Here is a 6307-nt window from a genome sequence, read left to right on the forward strand (position 1 = left end):
CTATTGCTGGCATATGCTGAGCTCTGCCTGCTGGTAGTCTGCCTCCCTAAGCAATAGCATTGCTTGCAGAGGCTTTGGACAGTCTGACAGTAATTTGCAGATCACTGCAGCACAACAGACTTGTGCATACCCCACTTGGAACCCAACAACACTGTCTATTTGTTACCAAAATGTTACTGTTGTTTCATATAAACCAAAGTCTATCCTTGATTTCAAGGTTTAAGAAAGGCCATTCTGCCCGGAAGCTCATATCGGAGTACCTCCCAATACTAATTAGTTAGATTTGGGGTGACTTGGGTTGGTGTAGCTCTCCCTAAACACCCTAATAAATATGACGTTTTCATGTGACTATTCATCACATTTGGAAATTGGGTTTCTTTCCCAGAAATCTATGAGATTCATTAGCAATCCATCCTATCTCTGCACTATGCTTTCAGCGGCTGAAACCTCTTCCTAGCCTTCACTTTACAATATTCTCTGGATATGCTTTATCTTCATTCTGCAGCTGAGTCCTTTCTGGATGTCTTTTATTCTTGCTAACTGCATACATCGAATTTTCTGAGGTGCTGGTTGCTTTTTTGTTCTTGTTTGTATGTTTGATTGGTTGTTTTTTTGTTTGTTTTTTTGTTGTTGTTGATTAGCTTTTATGAGGATACAGTCTGGAAATCCTGCATTATTTTCTCCAGATGAGAAAATGACTTTATATTTACAGTGCAACACATTAGTACTAAGACAGGATCAATACATTGTCACAGAAGTTAGGAACACGAACCCTAGAACTGATAATAACACCAGCACTATCATCAGATGGCACAGTACATCCGTGGCACACAAGTACCACCCTTTTTTATTTCATCCATGCTTCTTGTGACTGCTTTGTTGCACTGTATGTTTACTATGTCATACCTGTAAATGTACCACGGGGTCTTGTTTTCTCCAGTATCCTAAGCTTGTAGACAACAGCAGCACTTCGAACCTTCCTGACTGCTAGAAGTATATTTTCTTGAAGTTATTGTATACAAAATGTTATGACTAATGGACAATTGCTAACTAGGGAAGGTGTTGCAGACTTTGAAAGCAAGTTTTGAAAAAAAAAAGTATGAAGATAACTCCAGTTGCTCACAGTATCACCTACTAAAGTTTTCACCCCACTTTCATCCTCCTTCCACCTCATTGTTTGTGATGAATCTTATAATTTTGCCCTTTCTCTGGCAAAAATAGAATACAATATGCTACAGTCTTTTGGACACATTGCATATGTTAATGGCATATATTTCAGAAACTTAATTTACATTAAAATATAGTAGGAGGAAATGATAAAGCTGATCAGCAATTTTTCTATGATTTCTAAAGCAAAGTTCCTTGAGCTTAGCTGAGAATTTTACACATGAAAGTCGGGGGGGGGGGAGGGGGTGTAAATAAAAAAAAACATTTCCTGGGCTGCCTCCTGCAAATACATATTATGGAATCTTTTTGTGATTTTTTTATATATATATATTTTGGTCTTCTTTTTGTAGTGCTCAAAGGATAAAAGAGTTTTATATAACATGTATTAAGCTGGAGCCATCATAAATGTTTTTATAAAATACTTACAAACACAGATGTTACTGTTAGTGTTAGCACTGGAAGGTACCTCTGCATTGATGGTTTAGCAAACACCATATTAATTTGAGGCATTAATTGATGGATCATAGAATCATAGAATCATTAAGGTTGGATAAGACCTCCAAGATCATCTGGTCCAACCATCCCCTACCACCAATGTCACCCACTAAACCATGTCCCTAAGCACCAGGTCCAACCTTTCCTTGAACACCCTCAGGGACAGTGATGCCACCACCTCCCTGGGCAACCCGTCCCAATGCCTGACTGCTCTTTCTGAGAAGAAATGTCTCCTCATTTCCAACCTAAACCTCCAGACTTCTGTAAATAACTTCAGACCTCCACAGGTACACAGAGTACAGGACTCTAATGAATGATGTTCATTTTCTTAAATAATAAGGACTAAATAATTAGCTATTGGGATAAAATCTAATCTAATTCCATTGTTGACCTTCCTTTGAAAAGTAGGTTGGATTAGAGAGCACCCAGGGTCCCCACCAATCTGAGTAATTCTGTGAATCTGTGAAAACCACATGGAACACAACCTTGGACTAGGAATGTAGAAGTGTCAGTGCAAATACCCCAGACAAAAATCAATTTCTTTCTTAAACATTCACACATACATAAACACACGTGCTCATACTCATACGTGCACAGACACACACACACATAAAATGTTAATTTTTCTAGCCAAAATAGTTAATTCTGCAGGCAATATTCTTACTCCACTGAAATACTGGTAAAAGTCTCCTTGACTCAAGTGGGTTGAAGTGATCCCACTCAACACAAACCTTGAGTGAAATATAACATCATTTAATAACCCGTTAGCACTTAATTTCAATTAGATTAAACCAGTGAGAACATCCTTCCTTTATGCAAGTTAACGAGTCAAGAACAAGCATGGAAATAAACCTACATGTAAGTGACAAGTAGAAAACACACTGACAATTTCAGTATATGTATATAGTGCATGAAAAATGGAGGTAGCTTATTCCTCATTTCTGAGACTGTCATAAAAGCAAGGAGTTACAAACATTCATTCTGTTTCAGTGTTCAGACATTTCTAGACAGCTGATTTCATCATTAGTACTCAGATGCTGAAATCATTGTTAAAAATATACTGCTACAGGGATAATTTTGTAACGTAGCAACTCAATATTGTTGTGTGAGTAGAAAAATACCAAAACAGCACTTTACAAATAGCAGACATTTGCTTGGGTCTTGGAAAGCATTTTGCAATTGTTGGGGAAATGCAAAATCTCTTTCTTGACCACATTACCAATTTTTTCCCACATATTCTCTCTTCTGCTTTTCTTTCCGGAATTGGAAGAATGGTTATGCTTTTTTTCTTTTTCCTCCCCTTCGTTTTCTCTTCCACATTCCACTTTCAAACAACCCTACCCCTCATCCAAGGAATACCAGAAACAGCAAACATTTTGAACAGAGTGGTCAAAGGCTTAAGCATTGCTGTTATGTGCGAGAGGAAGGACTGATAAGAGTTCAACAACCCTACCTCCACACAAGCTCCAGAACAGCAGTCACAGCTGGGTCCTGTGATTTGGGGCAGCAGAGACAGGAAATACTTGCCAGCTAAACCCCAAACAGTGTTGCCATGACCCTCCGGGCACTAGTCTTTGAGGAGCCCAAGTGCAAACAGTTACTCTCTTCTTCATAGACTTTTCCAAGAAGAAAACAGAATTAAAAATAAATATAGGCATGCGAGTTGAATTTCAGGCCCTATTATAGGATGCTTCTCCGTTTCTGTTGTGCATCCCTACCTTATGGAGTGACTAGCACTTGAAGGCAGCATAGTATTCTTGTAAAATAACAAATAAATAAATAAAAAAAAGAAGGTTGCAGGCAGACGTGCTCCCACTCTCAGAAATGTGCAGGAGGCTACAGCAGATCACCAAAGCAGTGCTACTGGTGGGCATCACATGCTGGGACACTCGGGCTGGACTCAAAGCTGCCCACCGGGTCTCTCTGCTGTATGCCACTCTTTAACCTAGCTATGGATTCTCCCAAGTGCTCTGTCTCGGAAATGGAGAATGATTTTGCCCTCCTACTTGGTATCTTCTGAGTTTGCTGCCCAAAGTACGCTTTGGCTCTGTGACTCAGGGCAAGTGATTTTTGTCACTTGTTCTGCTTGTCTTTCAAAAGAAAGTAAACATATCTTCTTTATTTCCCAAACTCTTCATGAATCTATACCATAGTATTACCCTTTGGAGCTCTTGTATGAGCTCCTTTAAAACTAAACACTCACCCCAGTCTTAAAGCTGTGTCCTTCCTGAGAGCTGCCTTTTCATATTTTTCTCTCCAAACAACCAAATCTTCCCTTTGGTCCTTTCTCCTATTAGCAAGTAACGGATATTTGAGTGGCTGTTTTTTGTCTTTTTCTGATTCTGAAATATAGGTAAATTATGCCTATATGATTTTATTTAATAAGCTGTGACCCGTGTTCTGACGCTGTTTGCAATTTCTTTTGCAGGGGATTTTTCTGAGCTTACAGTAAACCCAATTTCAAGGGTCAACTTCTATTTAAAAAGCCTTCTACTGTTGTTTATATTTTAACCACTGTGCTAACTAAAGTACCCTGACTCTGAAATAAGATCTGATAAACTTCCACCTATGGTAGGCCTCACAGTGGTCAAATAAACGAGAACAAACACTACAGGATCAAAACTGGGGAAAGATTAAGACAATATATGGAACTTATGACAGAAAAGAGGAAAGGAGGAAAGACAAGTAGACAGATAACTCAACAGTTTAAAACAGCTCATTTTAAACATGATGCCATGAGAGGTCACTTCCTTGTCACAAGACAGCAGTGAGGATCATCAGCCTGGCTGATGAAACACTTCTTGCATTTTGACATTTTCACATTAAGAACTTACAGAATAAGCATTATTATACCAAAACAGATTTCTGACAATTCTCCCATATCCAGTTTTCCAGTACCAAATCCATTAACATAGAGAGAGATTATCTTTCTCCAAATCTGGATTATCATCCTTGAAAGAAATGGGAATCCAGATTTTCTTTTCTCAGCTGCACTGAAGTAGACACATTTTAACCAGGTTTAATGCAATGAAATTGAGACAAGAGCTACTCCCAAGCCTAAAAAAGGAAACTGCTGCAAACCCGTAAGACAATATGTGGGCCTTTAACATGAAGAAGGTTTACAAAAGAGTGCTTGCTTGCATGGTGCCTGAAAATGTTCCCAAACATACGGACTCCTGGATGGAGTGATGTGGCAACACATCTTTGGCTACACCAAGTAGTTCTTTTGGTTTTGAAAACTTTTAGGAAAAGCTTTTCTGACTAAAATTCCTAACACATTATGTTTATCAATATTTTACAAACTCAGTTTAAAAGATTTTCAAATCCTCCCCCTTCTCCCAAATAAATTGTTGGTGTTGTTGTTTGTTTGTTTGTAACTCAATCAAACTGAGCCATGGACAGTATAAACAGCTTGCGCGTGAGACCATCAGTCTCACCACCCGCAAAGGGCAGACCAGAGCCAGGCCTGCAACACTTGCTCTTGAGGGCCAGCCAAGATGGATACTTGGAGGGGTTGTCCTCCACCTGCAGCCTCAAGTCAGGCCCAGATGATATAAGATGGTGTGTCAGGCACAGCACTCATCCCACGGGCACTTGCAACTCCCTATTCCCAGCCTCTCCAAACTCTGCCTGCGCACAGAGGCAGCTGAACAACCTGACACTGAATCAGTCCCTGGCAGGAAAATGGGAACTGAGGATGGCCCCAAGGCCCTGCTGGGAGGGCCAGAAAGGTGGGAATCAACTCCAGTGTGCACAGGAGAAACAGCCGCATCTAAGCCGAATATATAGCTCTATTCTTACACCTTAACCACCAGATGGGCACCGTAATGTGGCAACCCAGAGAATACCTTTGGAAATGGAGAATGCAGAGGAGTGGGGAAGATGGCAGAGGCACTGGGGAGGGCAGGGCTATTCTGAGGAGGAAGGAGAAAAGTGCAGCCACAGAGCAGCCATGTCCCACCAAGACATTGGGCCCATGCAGCAGCTCCAAGTGGCCAAACCAGACTGCACCAAGGCTGTGGGGCAGCACTGTGTCCACCAAAGGTGCCAGCTGCCCCCTCTGTGTGTGGCAGTGCAATTTCAGGAAGGTCATAGGCAAGCTAACAAGACATGAGGATAGGTGAGCACACACTGGCTGGGCTGGGCCAAGGTGGTGGCTGGGGCACCAGAGGTATGGAATGGGTGAGAGGAAACCAGGATCTGGAGTGAGAATGGAAAATGGGGTTAAGATTGTGAATATCATGTGGGACTAAGTGAGCCTTCAGTAGCTCTCCAAAGCCTATTTGCCACCAAAGCTTACTCTGTGATCTGCTCCTTCATTTCATCCTTCTTTCCCAATGGTTAATTGTTCCTAAAACTGGTAAGGAACTGAGTTTTCCTCAGCTAAATTCAGCTCCCATCACCTCTTCTCTTGGGCCCATCTGCTTTGGTTCCCTGCTGGTCTCCCAAGATTCTACTGATGGCCCATGCTTTGCTGTATTTCACAAGTCACATTAAAATAACATCAAACATAGAAAAATAGATAACACGGTATTACAGCACCCTACGCAAAACTACAAGCAGGACCAGCTCTGGATTTTTCGTAGAACGTGTAAAATAGCAGCTAATCTGGTACCCATTTGTAAAATAGCAGCTAATCTGGTAC

Source organism: Anser cygnoides, chromosome 3 (assembly GCF_040182565.1).
Source record: "Anser cygnoides isolate HZ-2024a breed goose chromosome 3, Taihu_goose_T2T_genome, whole genome shotgun sequence".
Classification (NCBI taxonomy): domain Eukaryota; kingdom Metazoa; phylum Chordata; class Aves; order Anseriformes; family Anatidae; genus Anser; species Anser cygnoides.